Source organism: Petaurus breviceps, unplaced genomic scaffold, assembly GCF_028583685.1.
Source record: "Petaurus breviceps papuanus isolate PSGF00001 unplaced genomic scaffold, PetGlider_PUasm1.0 154, whole genome shotgun sequence".
Lineage (NCBI taxonomy): Eukaryota > Metazoa > Chordata > Mammalia > Diprotodontia > Petauridae > Petaurus > Petaurus breviceps.
The window spans coordinates 4,653,275-4,671,881 of NW_027185715.1; the positions used below are offsets into that span (position 1 = coordinate 4,653,275).

At 36.2% G+C, this 18,607-nt stretch overlaps 1 protein-coding gene across 4 annotated transcripts in view; it reads left to right on the plus strand.

Annotated features, from left to right (window-relative positions):
- Window positions 1–18,607, plus strand: part of SLC16A7 (solute carrier family 16 member 7) — a 260,082-nt gene that overhangs the window by 64,698 nt on the left and 176,777 nt on the right. For 2 of the 4 annotated variants that reach the window (XM_069080575.1, XM_069080583.1), the window contains exon 2: window positions 3,805–3,845. The exons of the other annotated variants lie outside the window; for them this stretch is intronic. The gene's annotated coding sequence lies outside the window, so the exon portion shown is untranslated. The remainder of the gene's footprint in view (window positions 1–3,804; window positions 3,846–18,607) is intronic. 4 annotated transcript variants of the gene reach the window in all.

Genomic DNA, 18,607 nt, shown 5'->3' on the forward strand with positions numbered 1-18,607 from the left:
TTTCAATATTACCTGCTCCCTTTTCTTCCTCTCCTTCGCTGCCATGAAAGAAGTGGGATGAAACCATATAATGTCTTTAGTGCCAGTTTGTATTTTTCTTTCTATTTTTTTTATGGGCCCCTATAGATAAGAATCTCACATTGTGGCAGCTAGTCTCCTTGTGAGAAACTTTTGTGAACTCTGTTGATCCCTGGGCAGCAGATATAATTTGAAATCTTTCCAGTTTGGGAGAACCTGCCAGGGTTTACATCTCACTAGAGTAAACTTTCAAAACCCGGAATCATCTGTACTCCTAAGTATAGAGTATAATCTCCACACACCATAATTGGTATATGCCTATGTATGTATATGTGTATTTTTCTTTTCAAAGAAACTTCATGTTAATGTCATGGCCCTTATAGAGGAAGAGAAGTTAATTAAATATTATTATCACTAAAATAATCTTGAAATCTAAATCTCCTCATCTACAGACAAAATTTTACTGGTCTTTTTGAATAAATTATTCTATGGAACAATTCTATACAATAATCATTTATACATAAAAATTCTGCCTGTCAATTATATTAAGGGCCACATTGATTTTTAATTTGAAAGAAATTATAATTAAATTTCTTACACATTGATCTAGAGTCAGAAGGGATCTTGGAAATCACCTAATTTAATTCTCTCTTTTTCAGATGAGGAAACTGGGAAAAGAAAATCACTTGCTCAGAGTTCACATAGCTAGTAAACAGCCTACGTAGAACTCTATCCAAGTCTTCTGACTTCAGATCCAGTGATCTTTCTATACACATACATTTCTATACACATCCATTAAAATTGTCTTTAAAACAAAATATGTTCTATATCTGCCTTCCATCTACCTCTCCTGTCTTATTTCATTTTACATTTTTTTTATCCATTGTTCTTTTTACACAACATCCATTTACAGAAGTGACCCTCATCTTCCTTCTGCTTCTTAGAATCCCACTGTTTTTGGTTCCTTCAGGGTCTTAGCATTTGCTGCATACGTACATATATACATGAATGCATACACACATGTACATACACATATATGTGCGTGTGAGATGGACCCATGTAGCAGTTGACTGAAGCTGATAGCGTCTTTGAAACATTGTTTTTAAATGTAAAAAATAAAGTACATTGGATTACAAAAGAAACAAAAAATTATCAAAAGCTTAAAAATAAATTCACAGGCCTCAAGTTAGGAAGCCTAGACATGAGAGAATGTAAGTTCCATAAGGGCAGGAATTGGGTGCATGCATATGTATGGATATATGTGAGTATGGATATGTATGGGTATGTGCATATACACAAATATACATACATATACAATATACATTTTATACACATATGCATAAACAGTCATATGTCTGTATGGAGAGAGAAAATTCATAGTGCCTAGTATAGCATCTTACACAATATTGGTGATTAATAAATGCTTTTAATTGAATAATATTCCCATTAACTGAATTATTTAGAATAGAAAATTCTTATGTCACTTTAAGGTATAACTCAATAAATCTCAGGGCATTGATTTTATTTTAGAGCTAAGTCCTGTATAAATACCTGAACTTCTTAGGAAATAATAGCAGAATGAAATCATTTTCCTTGATACAGCCAGGAGTGTTATGGCTTTTATTCAAAGTTGGTCATTTGATCTTAGTACACCATGCTACAGCTTTTAAAATGGCAAACCAAGAACTCAGTTGTTCTAAAATTAAAAAAAAAAAGAAAAAAGAAATCCACCAAGAACCCAAATTTCAAATCAATTTAGAATGACTCTTAGTACACCTACGTGCACGCACACACACACACACACACACATATGTGCTTGCTTTTGAGATTTTAAAGTATCATAATGAATAACAACGGCCTTGCAGCCTAAGATCTTTATTCTTTAGAAAGCCTTGTGAATCCAGACAGATTCACTAACTAGGTTTACGTGTAGGAAATATCGATGGCTAACATATTGTGACTTTTGTATCTTATCAGAAGCAGTCACTTGCAGAATTCTAGGAGGAATTTGAGTTAGAGGATCAGTAGGTAGTAAGTGTCTTTGTATGTATCTTGTATATTTTGGTTATTTAGTCTCCTTAGGTCAGGGTCAATGTCTCCGTGTTTATTTTGTGGAGTATCAAGCACCATGATAGTGATAATATTAATGATTCCAGCTTGAGCATTTTATACTTAGTTCAGGTCAAAGGTGGCTTACTTTAATAATGTAATTCACAAATGCTGCTTTTTATTCCCAGGGCTTCTACTGACTCAGTGTTCAAAGAGTCCTCAAAAACATAAATTCTTATTCTGTTAGCCTTTTCACACACACAAAAATGGAGACTAACTTTTACATGTGGTCGAGGATCATAGTTAAAATCAATCACTTGGTATCTATTAAATTTTAAAGAAAACAAAAAGGATCCTAGGGTCATAACCCCCCGCCCCCTCCAAAAAAAAAAATTCCTGCAAGATGCACCGGCTTGTCATCAATTCCATACACATGGGTATCAGATTATAAAATAATACAGGTTTTCAGCTTTTTTTTTTGCATTTAGGCTTGTAAGTGACTTACTGCTTCTGTATCATTGTTCTATTAACATTTGAGTTGAACTCCACATTTGCTGTTCATCTCAGAGTCAGAAGAGTAATTCTCTATTTCAACCTCTGTTACCATTTTACTGGCATAAATGTCTATTCTGTTTGGGGCTGCAGTTGAAGAGGAAACAAACCCTGTTGGCTAACACATTTTGTCCTTGATTCACCCCCTCTTCAGATACTTGTTGATACTAGTCTAAAATTTATTTACAATGCTGAGACTAAATTCAGGAGTTTGAAGCTAATTGTAATATCATTTAGGTATTTGCTATTTTTAATTCGGTCTATTATTTTGTCTCTATTGTGGAACTCTTCTATAAATTTCCAGTTGACACAAAAGAGCATGGTTTTTTGTTCCTTTTTTTTTTTTTGCCTCTTTCATGCTCTCATCATTTCTGTTCCTTTTTCACCATCTTCCAGTTAGTATTATTGAGGTGTTAGTCAAGAAGCAGCTAATATTTTGAATCTCATGCTATCCAAGCATGCAGCAATAGATAAGTCATTTTGGCTACAGAGTAGGGCTTAATTATTTTGGGGGGTGTATGTTATGACCCTTTCATGGTCTGGTGAAGTCTATGGACCCCTTTTCAGAAAAATGCTATTTAAATGCAGACAGTAAAATATATAGTGTTACAAAGGAACAGTTTCATTAAAATACAGTTCTCTCTCTCTCTCTCTCTCTACATATACATATATATATATATATATATATATATTTAAATTCATAGATCCCTAGGGGCGGCCAGGTGGCTCAGCGAGTAAGAGCACCAGCTCCTGTGTCAGGATGACCTTGGGATCAAATCTGGCCTCAGACACTTAGCACCACACCCGGAAATAACTGGCCTTATAACCTTGAGCAAGTTACTTAACCCTGATTGCTTTAAAAAAAAATAAAAAAATCTATTAGAAATTCATAGATCCCAGATTAAAACTTTTGTCATAAAGCATAACATTTGCCATTATTCTATTATGCAATTCATTTCTCCATATATGTCTAAAATCACATCTTTGATGGGGATCCAATGTTGGTGGAGCTACTATTTCTTAGTGGCATTCCAGATCCAGAATAGTTGCTACCTATTCAAGGGAACTGTCAATAGGAAGGGAGAGAAATTGGATTCATATAATTCAAAATTGGAAGCAAACTTGAGGACAGATTTGATTTCTTGCCTGTTCTTATCTTTTTTTTCTTTCTTCCTTGTAATTTAGGCCATTCTGATGATCACAGGTTTTCCTTCTGTTATATTTTGGTAAGTGTGTCCTTATTTCCTTTTGGAATGATAACTGATATCAGCTTGAACGCTCTGTAAATACTGGAACGCTTCTTCACAGCTTCATTTTTCTGACACATTTTAATGACTGCTTTGCATGCCACCAGTATTTAAATGGCTGAAAGTCTCTAAAAGTACATTGCGGTTCTTTAAATAGACTTGGATGCTACTCACGCAAATAACAAGGGCTTCCATGTCACCTTCGGTTACCAGAATGCCTTTAGGCATGCCAACTATTTGTACTTGTGAAGGTTTTTCAAGGATTTTGTCCCTTATTCCCACATGATTGACAGGTACTCTGAAGGCTATTTAGCAGTCTCTATTGAAAGTAAGTCCCACCATGTATGAAGAGCTTTAATTAACCACTTTTCATTTTGGCAATCTGAGCTTGATATTCTGAACATGTTGTCTAAAAGAAGATATTCTGGTGCTCACACAAAGTTCCTTCTGGAGTCCTTCAGCTTCATGCTGAGCAATCTGATGGAAGGGTAACTGTTGTTGAAAAAATAACTTGGAAATTTGGGGCAGAAAGAAATAGAAAGACAGCACTAGTTTACAGATGGACTCAGATCTAATGGACCCAAATTCACCTAATCATTGAGTTTCTCAAAGGAAGGAAACTTTAGATTCGTTGATTCAGTCAGTTGGCGTTTATTAAACAACTCCTATGTGCCAATCACTGTGCTTTATATACAAAGAGGAAAAAAATGAAATACTCCTTGATCTTCAGGAACTTATTACTGGGAGAAATAACATGTACATACATCTTATATATTGCTATTTTTATATATTTTGTCTCTTCCATTAGAATGTGAGATCAGGGTCTATCAATGATTTTCTTTTTATCTCTTGCTGCTTGCACAGTGCCCAGCAAATAATAAATGCATTTTGGTTATTTGATATACACAGTAAATCCAATATAATTGGGAGGTAGCACTAACAACTGGGGTTGTTAGGGAAGGTATCTTGTAGGAGGTGGCTACTGAGTTAACCTTTGGAAGGAATTAGGGATTTCAAGAGAGAGAATTGGGTAGGGAGGGAATTCCAGGCATTGATGGGGGAGGGGTGATAGCTATGCAAAGAAATGGAGATGGGAGAAACTGAGGCCCAGAGAGTTAAAATGACTTGCTCAGTGTCATATGACTAGTAAGTAACAGGCCTAGGCATCGATCTCAAGGCCTCCTTCCACTTCTCCACATTACCTATTGAATTCATGGTACTTACTGTAGTCTTATGCTAAATAAAACGATAGAAAGTATTTTTAATTGTTAATTATGTGCCAGCCACTGTGATAAGCTCTGCAGATAAAAGGACAAAAATATGCACTTGCCTTCAAGGAGTTTATAGCATAATGAAAGATATATATATATATATATACACATATATGAATGAATGAATGAATGAATGAACAGATAAATAAATGGATGAATAAGTAAACAAATAAATAAATGAACAATTAAATAAATGAATAATATATATATATAAATAAAGTGTGTGTGTGTGTGTGTGTGTGTGTGTGTGTGTGTGTGTGTGTGTGAAATAGAAGATAACCTTAGTGGAGAAAACTCTAGCCAAGTGAAGGAATGGAAAGTCCTCTCTGCAGCATGTGATATTTGAGGTGAGTCTTAAGGGAAGCCAAGAAGTAGAGGTCAAAAGGGAGACATGGAGGACAGCCAGTGCAAAGGCATGAAAATAACAGATGAAGTGTGTTATGTGTGGAGCGAGAAGCAGGCCAGCATCGCTGGGATCATAAAGTGTGTAGAGGGCAATAAAGAACAGGTAGGAAGGGACCTGTCTTTGAAGAGATTTAAACAGAGGACTTTCTATTTGATCCTGGAGATAATAGGAGATACCTGAGTTTTTATACCTGAGTTTATAACGTGGTCAAACATACACTTAAGCAAAATCGCTTTGGCAGTTGAGGGGCAGGAGGTGGGTTGGAATGGGGAGAGAGCTGAGGCAAAGAGACCACTCAGAAGCTTATTGCAATAGTCGATCTAGACAAAAGGTGATGAGAACCTGAAATGGGTGATGCCTGTATGAGTGGAAAGAAGGGGATACGCAAAGGATGTTGTGAACCTGGGAAAATATGAAGAATAATATTTTAGAATGTGCTGATTTTATCTGTACAATATAATATATAATATATGTTGTATACATATTTTATATACATACATATTTGTATAAATATGTATGTATTTATATACATACATATTTATATAATACACATATATCCAAATATGTATGGATATATGTATAATATGTTGTGCTTACAGTGTACACATATACTATATATGTATAGGTGTATATGCATGTGTTTATATATCCACATGTATATATATGTATGTATGTACATATAGTGCACATGTATATACACCATGTACCTACATGTCCATAAACACAAGAACGTTTTAAAGCACTAAGATGGTCACCAGAATTCATGATTCCAAGAATGGTTCTCTATACCAAGTCATATACCTTTCTCAGACTCAGCTTTCTCATCTGTAAAATAATGAGCCTGGAGTCAATGAGGTCTATTACAGTTAAAAATCTATGAGCCTCCAATGAATATATCATACTGAGATTGCGCTTGAGGTGAAAATGAAGCTGAAGCAGTCTAGGTAGGGGTTCGTAGTGTCATTGATTTCCAGCTGGAAGGGATCTTAGTAGTCGTCATCTTTGGGAAATATTGGGATGAAATACAGGATTTGATAACAGACTGGGGATATGGAGTAAAAGAAACAAACAATTTCTTGGAGGTGTTTGTTTTGAAGGGCTGTGGATATATGATGGTCTTCCTTTGTGGCCGTGCACAAGTCTCTGAACCTTTCTGAAGATTAGTTATAGTGCTTCTCTCACAGGGTTGTTGTCAACATCAAATGAGAAAAAAAAGTATTACAGACATTGAAGTACTATATGAATGAACTATTATCATTATCGCCTACTATAAATGGCAAAAAAAAAAAAAACCAGGTCCAAGGGATGATTAGATTTTAATTTGAAGACTTAAAAACACTCAAATTTTTAGTTAATGAGAATCAATTGTCCTACCTTAAAAACAAACAAACAACAACAACCAAACCTTACAAGCTCTATTACCCTGGGAAAGTAACTCTCTGGGTGTCAGTTTCCTCATCTGTAAAATGAGGGTGTTAGACCTGAGGGCTTCTTATTTCCCTTAGAATTCTAAATCTAGGATTCTGTGGTTCTGTAATCTTCTAAACTTACTCTGCATTTTTGTTGCGAATAATATCGATTTTTAACACTTACATAATGGTTTATATAAATATTATCACATAATTTGATTACAGAATGTGTCTGAAACATGCCTGTTTACAGCATGAGATGCAGAAGACAAAGAGAAGAACAATTGTATTTTAAGGTTTTAGCAACAAGGCATTTTCCATAGAACTGATGGAACAAATAGCAGAAGGGTTAGTTCGAGGTACTTCACTTGGCACATGAAATTAACTCTACAAGATTAGGTACTGAAAGGTACTGCATTAAGGAAATCAAGTCCAATTATATGAAAACATCGTTCCTCTTACAGCCTTTTCCCTTAACAAAATACATTTTTCAGAGTTATTTCGTATTTAAGAGAAATCATGGATGCCAAACCTGACAGATGCTGAGAATATGTCAAAGATCGCAGTCATATTTCAGCCTTGGAAAGTGATGCTTGAGGGAATAGCAACAATGACTAGGAGGAAGCTAAGATGTTTCCCTTCAGGAAACATGAACACAGAGAAATGTTCATCTTTTACAGAGCAGTGCAGGCAACCAGATAGGGCAGTAGATAGAGCACGGACCCTGAAGTCAAGAGACTTGAGTTTACATTCAGCCTGACACTTACTCACTCTGTGACCCTGGGCAAGTCACTTAAAGTATGACTCAATTTTCACATCCATAAAATTAGGATAGTAATAGAACCTTCCTTATGGGATTGTTATGAAGATCAAACAACATAACATTTTTTTTTTAAAGCAATCAGGGTTAAGTAACTTGCTCAAGGTTACACGGCCAGTTATTTCTGGATGTGGTGCTAAGTATCTGAGCTCGGATTTGATCCCCAGGTCATCTCGACTCTGGAGCCAGTGCTCTTACTTGCTGTGCTACCTGGCTGCACCCAAAATGATATTTTTAAAGGACATTGTAAACTTAAAGCACTATATAATAATAACTGCATCTTCCTCTTTCTTCTCTTCTTCCTCTTCTTCCTCCTCTTCGTCCTCTTCTCCTCCTCAAATATGGCTGAAACATCAAGTGTATTAAATACATAATTAATTATGTTACAGATATATATTTATATTTGCTGTTGAATTAAAAAAAAGGAAAAATACTGATGGGCTTAATTCCTTGTAGTAATTTAAACAAAATAAAACAAAACTTTAAAAGGGGAGGAAAAATCCCAGCAATAATATAATTTTTCCCAAGTATAACAATCCAAGTAGTGTTAACCCACAGAAAACAAATTATGTAATGATTATAGACTTTTTTTTTGCTTTTTTTTTTTTTGGAGGACAACTGGGGTTAAGTGACTTGCCCAAGGACACACAACTAGTTTTTGTGTTAAGTGTCTGAGGTCGGATCTGAACTCAGGTCCTCCTGACTCCAGATCTGGTGCTCTATTCACTGCGCCATCTAGCCACCCCCAGATCATAGAAACTCACATTCTGTGTTAGAAGGAGAAATGGCCTTAGGGTCAACTTTGCAGGCACTAGGGATATTTGCTAGTGAAGATGACTGGGAAAGCTGTAGAGGAATCTGAAGGGAAATATGAGTATTAAACCTGATGATGCATTTGGCTGGGGAGTCTTCTTGAATGAGTATTGGGGTAGTAGACAAGGGGGTGTTGTGGAATGAACATGGCTTTTGCATCGAAGGACCTGCCGCTTGCCACTTTTATTTCTGTGGACGAGCCTCCTTTCCTTTCTGGGTTTTGTTTGTACAATAAGAGGGTTAGTCTATCTTTTCTAAGCTCTCTCCCCTCTGTAAACTCTAAGCACAGCAGACTTTTGTTTCAGATCCTTTCACCTTCCAACTTCTCTTCATGGGGAAAACACACATACACATGCACAAACACACAAACAAACCTGGTCATTTTCATGTTAGTAAAATTTTTGAAAAACAACTTCCCCTTCCCCCACCCCAGGTGTTGGACAGCATTTAAAATGATTTATCCTGGGGAAAATGTTAAAAAAAAAACAAGACAAAACAAAACACACACGTGCTGGATTCCTGTTGCTCTAATAGTAACACATAATTATAGACCACATCCTTTTCCTGTAAGCTTCCTCCCGCCACTCTCATACTACTCTTTATATTTTGTTTTAGCCTGTCATCATAAATGTATTGTTTAAGTCACTAATCCTTTTGGTTTTTATAACAATCTTTTCTCACAAGCATCTCCTTTGTGGCAATAAAATAGTTAGCAAGGGTGGGGAACCTGCAGCCTTGGCACATGCAGCCTTCTAGGTCCTTAGGAGCACCCTTTTGACTGAGTCCAAGTTTTACAGAATAAATCATTTTATTAAGGGGATTTGTTTGGTGAAGTCTGGATTCAATCAAAGGGCCACACTTGAGGCCCTAGAGGGCCACATGTGGCCTTGAGTTTCCCCACCCCGAGTTAAAGAAAGGAGGAGGCAATATAACCATAACTTACAGCTTAGGCAACATTTGATTCCCTTCTTTCTCCCCAGGAAACTGTTTCAACATCTCTTCCCCAGAATGAAAGTCAACCCTTCTCATTCCCTTCTCCCTGTGATCTCCCTAGGAGCATTGAGCCTAAGTCCCATTCTCATCTTCAGTTTGTGACATGACTGTATTCCCTTTGTTAATAGAAATGATAGTTAATATATTTATAGGGCTTTGCCTGCCTTACTCCCTTGTCATTGCTTCACCTGGTTGACTGAACCAGAGACCACATCTTGCACAATTTAACTCTTTCATTCCCGTCATACTGTCCCCTGTAACCTCATTGTTCTTATTGCTGAGTGCCTGCAATCTCCACCACATTCAGCCAGGACAACCCCAGCAATGCTTTCACTTTATCCCCTGGCCATCTCCTCATGCACCTCTCTTCTCACTGGCCCTGGATTTCCTGTTCTAGAATCATAATCAATACTTTCATTGCTTCTGGAAAACGGGCATCATTCTACTCCCTTCTGGCTTCACTCACTATCCCTGTTATTTTCCAAAGAGAAATGATCCTTTTGTACCACCCTTTATGTTTTGTCTTCTTTTATTAAAGTATAAACTTCCTGAGGGCAGGACTCATTGTTACTTTTTATTCATATCTCAGGTTTTTACCAAAGGTTTTGGTACATAGTAAGCACTCAATACATGCTTTTTTATGCATGATCACATTTTATCCTCACAACAACTCTGGACGGTGAGTGTTACAGATATTACTATCTCCATTAAACAGATGAGAAAACTGAGAGTGAGAGTTAAAATGATTTATCAAAGGTCATATAAGCACTCTAAGTCTAGCACTCTATCCACTAAGACCATCTAGTTCATCCTCTCATGTGAGCCCACTTCTTTTTTCCACCTTCCATTACCTTTTTGTGTTCTTATAATTGATCTTTCTCAAGATCACATTTCCCTTTGTGCCCTTCCCCCTTCTGGTCCTTATCTGTGGCTCACTTCAGTTAAGCCTGCCAACATAGAGCTCCAGGGTATTCAGAGGCCCAGTAGAAGTCATCACCCCACAAGTCCCTCTGTGCTTCCTCTAGGATCCCCAAAGCCCAGCTACTAAGCTCATCAGAAATAAACATATCCTACCTCTTGCCTCATTAGCTAACACAAAGGCTAGCCTTTATACCTATTATACTCAAGTGTCTCTGTTGGCAATTCTAGATAAGTGGAATGTGTGACTCATAAAGACAGAAGAGACCTTAAAATCAGTCTAGCTCTCCCTCCACACACCCCAGAAAATGGAGACTCAGAGAAATTAAATTTACTTAAGGTCAAACAGTTTGTCTCCAAATTCAGAACACTTTGCCTGAGGATTTTGCTGAGAAGTCCACATATAGAGTATATCAGAGATATGTTTCTTTGCCCAGGATTATAATGAGTAGCTTTTTAAGTTAACTAAAGTGATAGGAATGAATACTACAATATAGTTAGTCATCAGAAAAGAAGAACGTTATTTACCTAAAGATTTATGGTTACTAAATAATCAATCAGTTAGTCATTTAGGCAGTTGACAAGAATTCATTGAGTACTTCCTATTTCCAAAGATGGTGGTAAATGCTGGGGACACAATGAAAGATGTGTATGTATGTATAATGTGTATGTGTGTATGTATGTATGTGTACACATACATATATACATATGTGTTTATATATATAATATTATACCAAAAAATTCTGTATGTTCCAAGGTGTGGAGCAAAGGTCTGCCCTTGGCGTATGGTGCTAGGTTATCATAACTAATCGCAGTTTGAAATTTTGCTCCTTTCTTTAGGAGAAAAATATAATATATATGTGTAATACATATAGTATATAATATACCATCTATATTATACATGTGTATACTCATATACAAGTATGTCTGTGTACATACATGCATGTGTGTGTGATCACCAGTAAAGGAAACCAAAAAGGCATGATGGACAGACAGGAGGAGAACCAGAACAGATCAATGTCATGAAAACCTAGAGAGGAAAGAATATCCAGGAGAAGATGATAGTGTCAAATATTTGAAAGCAGGCAGGAAGGAAAAGATTGAAAAAAAGACTTAAGCAGTCAATAGATTGTTGGTAATAGATTGTTGGGGAGGGTAGTTTGAGTTGAATGATGAGGCAGGAAGCCAGATTGCAAAGTGTTATAAAGACTCTGAAAAGAGGCAAAGTAGAACCACTGATTTAAAGATGGCTTTATCAATGATTTTAACCATAAAAAGGAGGAAGAAAGAGGATCATGATTGGTGGGGATGATTGGATGAAGTGAGGGTTTTGTCAGGATGGAGGGGACATTGATATGTTTCATTTACATTCTCTTGTTTGTTCATTATATAGCCCTGGGAGGAAAATAGTGCAGGGATTATCCTCATTTTACAGGTGAGGAAACTGAGTTTCAGAGTGATCAAGTGACTTGCTTAAAGCCATACAATTAGTAAGTGACAGAACTGGTATTCATACATAGATCACCTGCCTTCTAATCCAATGATATTTTCACTCGATAGCAGGGTCATGGATTACTTTAATAGCTAACAGGCCTAGCCTTGGGGGATTAGTCTCATACAGATTGTCTCTAGTTTCAGGAAGGTTTCTGAGCAATAGAGCTATTATGGAAGACTTGAATACTTCCTAAAATATGGCTTTGTGAACAGTAGTGACATTGCCAGTATAATAAACTCAGAAGCAGTCAAATATTGTGTACTATAAAAGTTACTAATTTTAGACCATTTGATAACTGCAGCCTAGAAGTTGGGGGTGAGGGGAGATATGACATATCCAGCTACCTTTTGGTAATTATCATGTAGTCAAGTAACAAGGATCGATGGGTTTGCTTTAAATAATTTAGTAAAAGAAAGTCAATTACAGCAACAAATATTTTTTAGACTGTAACCCTGATTCCTTAAAGAACAATAATAATAATACAGGTCTTCAAAACTTAAGAACAATTTAAATGAATATATAATATATACATACTTATGTTATATATTATACTATTGTAGCATATATACATATATGTATATGTATAATGTAATCCCACATTAAAATAACCAAAAAACCTTTAAAAATACAGTGACTGATAATTCTACATTTCCATTTTTCCTGAAAAATATTTATTTTAATATGTTGGTGTAATATAGCATTTGCAATGCACATTATGGTTTCAGAGGATGTTTCATTTATTTTGTAATTCCAATTAATGTTTCTGTATCATTTAGTCTACAGAACATTAAACTTTTTATTTTGAATTTCCCATCATCTTTTCTTTTAAGGCGGTCATATAAAATGAAAGGAGCAGTAACCCATACTTAAAAATACTTAAAGATCCCCAGGCATATATTAACTCAGCAAATCACATATTAACATTATCCGTGTTCTATTGTACTTTTATTTATTTTCTGAAATATTTCCCCATTACATTTTAATTTGGGATTAGCAGGGGGCATATTTGACATTTCTGCTTTAAGAGACTTAAAAATATTCAAACAGTCCTAATATACATCTTTAAGATTTTTTAAAATCAAGATTCATCCAACTAATTGTTTTTTGTATTTGCTTATTATTTGATCACCTAAAAAAGGGGGGGAGTTCCCTTAATTTCCTAGATTCTAAAACTCAGGTGTCTTTATAGAACTTTCTCTTAAAAAAAAAATTCTACTTGTTCCAAAGTGTGGAGCAAAGATCTGCCCCTGACATACGGTGCTTGGTTATCATAACCAATTGCAATTCGAGACTTTGCTTCTTTCTAACAGAAAAAAAGCCAAGTGAATGATACCAATCACTCCTATCATGTTTTAAAAATACACAAAGGGGTTAAATTCTGATTATGATGGAGCTTTGAAAGACCACAGAGGAAGTCAGCTCTCCCACTCACACCCCAGAATAATTCTAAAAAGGGCAGCAGAGCAAACAATGATTAAGAAAAGCAAAGAAAAACCAAGGCGAGTCCAGGACTTTACCAAAGAATAGAGGGAAGCCTGTGAGTCTTGAGAGAAGCCTCATGTCAGGAAAGCCAGAATCTGGCAATACATGTAGGCATTTATGCAGAGTGAAATGATTAGAACAACAGCAATTTATTCAATGAATACAATATCATAAAGGAAAACCTCTCTAAATATCTTTAGGACTATGATCAATGACATGATAAGTTATGACTCCCAAACACTAACGATGAAACATGTTTCCCATTTCTTGGCAGGAAGATGATAGATTGTAGGCTCAGAATGAGACATGCATTTTCAGAAATGACCAACATGTCCATTTGTTTTGCTTGCCTCTACTTATTTCATATAAGGGAAGGTTCCATTTAAGAGAGAGGGGAGTGGTAGAGGGAGCCAGGGAGTAGTGATAGTAATCTTTCCCCCAACCCCAGAAGAAAGAAAAATAGCATCCATGAAACATTCGAAAAACACACAGTAGAGAATGTCAGGAAGTTCAGAAGGAGCAGAGAATAGCAGGGCTTTATGGGTTGTCTTAGTGATAAATTTAATGTGTACTTAAAAAAACTGTATGTAGTAGAGATTCATGGTTTCATACAACACATTTTATTTGGAGAAAAAAGTTCATGTTTGTTGAATTTCGTTAAGTTTGCAATAAAATAAAAGTTATATATATGCATATATATTATATGTGTACATCTATACACATATATGTAAATGTGAGTATATATGCCTGTGTGTATGTATATATATGTGTGTGTGTGTGTGTGTGTATACACACATACATGGAGAGACATCTGAACATTTTCTAGAATCTATACTCAGTCATAAAATGTGACACACATCTGTATTCCTCATCTAAAATGAGGAATGAAGGTACAGTCTATGAAAAATGAAGAATGCTATAAGGTTTCATAATAGTTGAACTGAACTCTTCAGAGTTTGAAGGGTACTCAAGGTCTGAACCCACAGGATATGTTTGGGTAAATAACAGTACAATTTCAGCTTGTTATTCCAATTGTTTTTCTTACTAGGACAACAGACCCACAACTATTCCCACCTTTTACTCAGTTGAACTAATGGGACCATGAATGGTAAAAAATGGTAAAAAAAAAAAAAAGAATAGTAAAAAAAAAGAGGGGATACAGGTTCCAGGAATGTCACAGGAATGGCTATTGTACTCCGGAATGTTTTCACAGAATTAGAGAGTGGAGATTGTTACATCATGGCTAGCCCACCATACCAAGTATATGTACTTCCTGGGATTTTGGTACCCTGAGGGAAAAGTATCACTTTATCTACCTGAGCATCAACTCTGGGTGATAATGATTTAATGTTACAAGGGAAGCAATACTTGAGTCCATCAAAACATTCAGAGCCCTCCTCTATTTTCTTAGTCATGCGTATTTCATATGCTACAGATTCCTAAAAAAGGAAACAGGGAGGCTTTGTAGGACTGGATACCATTATGAGCCCAAAGACTGGGTTCATCAAGAGATAATATATAGTGGTCAACAAGGGAAATTTCAAAGTTCAAGATCTGCACTGACTCATAGAGTTCCTAGAATAATAAAGCCCTGTACTCTGTCCTCGCCCAACCATATCTGTAATATTTTTTTCTTTTTTAGTGACACACTTTATAAATACATTGAAAAGTTTGTTGTTGTCCAGTCATTTTTCAATTGTGTGTGACTCTTTGTGACCCCCTTTGGGGTTTTCTTGGCAAAGATACTGGAGTAATTTGCCATTTCCTTCTCCAACTCCCTTTACAGATGAGGAAACTGAGGCAAACAGGGTTAAATGACTTGCTCAGGATCACACAGCTAGTAAGTGTCGGAGGCTAGATTTGAACTTAGAAATATGACTCATTCTAAATACAAACCAGGCACTCTATCCACTGTGCCACCTAGCTGCTCTGATGTTGACAAGTTTGAACATATACAGATGAAAGCAATCAGTATGGTGAGGGAGGTGAAGACTATGTTAAATGAGGATTGATGAAAGAAACCTAGCATATTTATCCTGGAGAAGGCTTAAGGGGAAAATGATTACTATATTAAACATTTGAAGGATTATCTTGGACATAATGAGTTTGAGTTGCCTATGGGACATCTAGTTTGAGATATCCAAGAGACATTTGGAGATGCGTTGATTGTAGCTCAACATATAAACCAAGCTTGAATTTAAAGATTTGAGAACCATCAGTGTAGTGATAATTGAAACCTAATATGGAAGAGAAACGCTATTTTTTCTGCATAGCCCAAAACAGTATAACTAAGCACCATGGGGGGAAGCAGTGGGTCTGATTTTGACTGTAAGAAATACATTCCTAAAAAATAGAACTGTTTTAGAGGAGTGGGCTGCCTCAGGAAGGTGGGTCAAACTTCAGACACAGGGTAGATGACTACTTGTCAAGGATGTTGTGAAGGGAATTCTTCATCATGTATGGGTTGGACTACATGACCCTTCAAGAACCTTCTGATTCTGAAATTCTGTGCTTTGGTGAATCTGTCATTCTGTGATTTATTATAAGGCAAAAAATAGACCAGACAAGGAAAATAAAGGTATCTACTACTAAGAAAATATAATCTATTTTATATTAGCTTAACTTCTCTAAGAAATTCACCATGAACTTGAATTCATTGATTGTTCTTACTGGGCTCCCAACTTTCTATTTATTCCTTTAATTTATTTATCCTTATATCATTTTCTCACATCCGGGATGTTTACTAGTGTAGTTCAGAATCATAGGATTTAGAACTAAAAAAAAATCTTAGAGGTTATCTAGTCTAACCACCTTATTTTATAAATAAACAGAAGCCTAGAGGGATGGTTATCAACTTGACCTTGGTCGCACAAAGCCTACATTTAAACACACTTGCCTTGCTCTTTCCTCAGAGCAGCATGATGTCATGCATAGGTGTTAAAGACATGGCCTATGGGCCCACATCCCACAACACCCCCAAGGGTGTCTTGAACCAGATTAAAATGTAACTGGGGAATATTTAACAAAATAAATGAAAATATAACAACATATAAAAAATAACAAGATAATAACAATATGTCATTTTGTAAGTTAATATTCAGCCCCACAGGGATCCTCATTTATGGGTTAGTGATTCCTGTTTCTAATTGACTTTGACACCACTGAGGTAGTTGATAAAAGCTGCACTTGAAGGCAGAAGGATGTGGATTTGAGTCCTGTCTCTGTCATATACATTGACCTTCTAACTCTGGGATGGCTATTTAACCTCAGTGTTCTGGGGAACTCTCAAAGCATATATATTGCAGAGAAGGTACCAACCTGCATTAGTAGAGGGATTTGTCCTACCTGGGAGTTCCCTATAGCAAAGAAAGTGTAGTTCCTGTTCCTGTCACCATCTATCAGTTTGATTACAGTTGCATAGTTTTTTGTCAGGCCTTTGCTAATAAGGTCATCTTAAATGGCAAAAATTGTCTTCATAGTTCTTTGCTTAGCCTTAATTAGTGTCATATATGAGCAGAATGTACTTACTCAGTATTGAATGAGTGAATGGAGATTTATGTATTTATCATCTTTTTGTGCTTAGTAAGCCTGCAGATAAATATATGTGGCCTTTAAGATGTATATTATGAAAATGCAGGGAACACACTCATGATCTGGTTTAGCACAAGTTCCTGCCTCTTTAGGCCCTGGATTCCTTGTTGTAAAATAAATTCATCAAGTGTTTATTATATGCTTGTTACATAGGTGCTGTGCTGGGTGAGGAGAATGCATTAACAACTTGTTTGCATTTGTCATGAACTACTGGGGGTGGGGTGAGGTGATACAACACGTACACAGAGAAGGAAATAGAAAATATAAACAAAACAAAAACTAAAATGACATAAGTAAACATTAAATTGAAAGCAACATTTTTAGCATGAGAAATACTGAAGTGGATTGGGAGTTGGAGTAGTGGTTAGGAAGACCTGGGCTGAAATCAGACCTCAGTTGAAAGCCTTGTGACCCTGGCAGAGTCATGTAAAACTCTCTGGGCTTGTTGTCTGTAGATTGAGGAGCTTAGATTTGAGGACCTACAAGGTTAGTACTAGTTCTAAATCTATGATCCTATGCTCCTAAGATCAAGAAACTCAAATCAGGAGGTCCTGGATTCAAATCCTACTTTGGGGACTTACTAGGCTTGTGACCTTGGGCAAGTCCTCAAACTCTCCAAGTCTCAGTCTCCTTATCTGTAAAATGAAGGGATGGGATTAGAGGAGGATGAGAATAGGAAAGGCCTCTTTTAAGATGTGGTACATGGTGCTGTGAATGGAGAGCTGGGTCTGGATTCTGGAAAACTCTTCTTTTTGAATCAAATATGATCTCAGACACTTACTAGTTTTGTGACCCTGGTCAAGTAACTTAACCTTGTTTGCTCCATTTTCTTATATGAAAATGAGCTAAAAAAAAAGAAAATGGCAAACCATCCCAGTATCTTTGCCAAGAAAGCCCCAAATGGTGTCATGAAGCGTCAGACACTACTGAAAAATGATGGCAAAACAGCTTGAAGTAAGTTGTGAAAGGAGTTAGAAGTTCTGTGAAGCAGAGATAAGGAAGGAATGTATCTCTGGAATAGTGGGCAGCCCATGCAAGGCTGTGGTAACAGGAGGCAGAAAGTAGGATTTAGGGGATAGCAAGTGGGCCCTTTTAGCTGAATGAAATTTATCTGGAATGGTCAGTTGAGGCCATATCATGAAGGACTTTGAGTGTCAACCACAAGAGTTTGTATTTTTATCATAGAGGCATTAAAAATTCACTAAAGCTGCCTAAGAAGAAGAGCGATATGCTTAGGCTTGTGTTTAAAGAATATCAATTTGACAGCTTGCATGGAGAATGGGTTTGCGAGCAGAGAGACTTGGGTAGGGGAGACCAACTGGGAGATAATTCAATAGTCTAGATGGTTTATGTTTTAGAATATTTATAACAAATCTCTTTGTGGATCAAAGAACTGGATATTGTGGGGATGCCCATCAATTGTGGAATGACTCAATAATTTATGGTATGGAAATGCTTGTTTTATTTCATAAACTGAAAATAAAAAAAATAAATTAAAAAATGAAAATTGCATTTTATTTTTTATTTTTTGCTTTTTGGAGGG